Here is a 1,228-nt window from a genome sequence, read left to right on the forward strand (position 1 = left end):
CACTGACACATCATTATCACTCAGTCTGTAGTTTACATTAGGACTCACGGTTGGTGGTGTACATTTTGTGGGTTTGGACAAATGTGTAATGACATGCATCTACCATTCTAGTATCATACAGAGTAGTTTCATTTCCCTAAAAAGTCCTCTGTGCTCTGCTTATTTAGAAACTTTTCCCTAACTCTTAACAACTGTTAATCTCCTTTGCTGTCTCCATAGTTTTGTCTTTTTCGGAATATCAGAGAGTTAGAATCATACAGTGCGTAGCTTTTTTGGATTGGTTTCTTTCACTTAAATATGCATTTAAGTTTCCTCCATGTCTTTTCATAACTTGATAGCTCATTTTTTCTAGTGTTGAATATTATTCCACCATCTGGGTATATTATGTTTTCTTTATCCATTCACCTACCAAAGGACATCTTGGTTACTTCCAAGTTTTGGCAATTATGAATAAAGCTGCTATAAATATCCATGTGCAGGTTTTTATGTGGACACAAGAATTTTACACTGGGTAAATGCCAAGGAGCATGGTTGCTGGACTGTATGGTAAGAGTATGTTAATTTTTTAAGAAACTGCCAAACTCTCTTGCAAAGTGGCTGTACCCTTTTGCATTCCCACCAGCTTTATATTTAAGACAGATTTCTTGTAAACAACATGTTATAGAGTCTTCTTTTTTTTAATCTACTTTGATAATCTCTATCTTTTAAGGTTGTTTTTAAACCGTTGATGTTCAAAGTGATTATTGATGTAGTTGGATTATATCTATCATATTTATTACTGTTTTCTATTTGTTACCCTTGTTCTTTTTTCCTGTTTTTGCCTTCCACTCTTTTTCTGCCTTTTGTGGTTTTTAAATGAGCATTTGATCTTATTCCATTTCCCCTTCCTTCTTGGCATATCAGTTGTACTTCTTTTTTTCTTTTTAACTTTATTTAATGGTTGCCCTATAGTTTGCAATATAGAAGTAACCCAAGTCCAATTTCAAATAACATTCTATTGCTTCATGGGTAGTATGATGTTCTTACTACAGCAAAAAAATCCTAATTTCTCCCTCCAGCTCTTTGTATCACTGCTGTCACTCATTTTGTTCATATATAAGTATACATAAGAATATACAAGGGCTGTCCAGAAAGTATCCAGCCATGTAACTGTTCTCGTTATATTAACAATGGCTGATACTTTCCAGACATCCCCCATACATATATACATATGATATATACATAAGCA

The sequence above is a fragment of the Propithecus coquereli genome, unplaced genomic scaffold (genome assembly GCF_000956105.1).
Source record: "Propithecus coquereli isolate 6110/MARCELLA unplaced genomic scaffold, Pcoq_1.0 Scaffold318, whole genome shotgun sequence".
Lineage (NCBI taxonomy): Eukaryota > Metazoa > Chordata > Mammalia > Primates > Indriidae > Propithecus > Propithecus coquereli.